Here is a 285-nt window from a genome sequence, read left to right as displayed (position 1 = left end):
CAGTCCTTCCCGGGGAGCTGTTCTGTTTTTTTAAGAGAAAAGCCATAGAATACAGACAGACAAGTCAGAGTCCTTTGAAAGTTCCACTCACAGTGAATAAGGGACTATTAGGACAGGGCAAGTATCTTAGACTAAAATGCACAGATTCTGTCAGATGTCACAAATGAGCTGGCTCTACAAGCAAGAAGCATTGTCTACCCACCTGCCCATCCCACCATCCATCATCCATCCATCCATCCATCCTTCACCCATCCATCCCCCACCCCCACCCATCCATCCCCCATC

General features: G+C 48.1%; 1 protein-coding gene across 1 annotated transcript in view; it reads right to left on the bottom strand.

Annotated features, from left to right (window-relative positions):
* The window catches only part of CHST15 (carbohydrate (N-acetylgalactosamine 4-sulfate 6-O) sulfotransferase 15), an 18,560-nt gene that overhangs the window by 11,271 nt on the left and 7,004 nt on the right, over window positions 1-285 (bottom strand). The gene's annotated exons all lie outside the window — the stretch shown is intronic.

This window comes from Myotis brandtii, unplaced genomic scaffold, assembly GCF_000412655.1.
Source record: "Myotis brandtii unplaced genomic scaffold, ASM41265v1 scaffold656, whole genome shotgun sequence".
Classification (NCBI taxonomy): domain Eukaryota; kingdom Metazoa; phylum Chordata; class Mammalia; order Chiroptera; family Vespertilionidae; genus Myotis; species Myotis brandtii.
The sequence above is the reverse complement of the archived record's forward strand: the minus strand, read 5'-3'. Positions and strand labels throughout refer to the sequence as shown.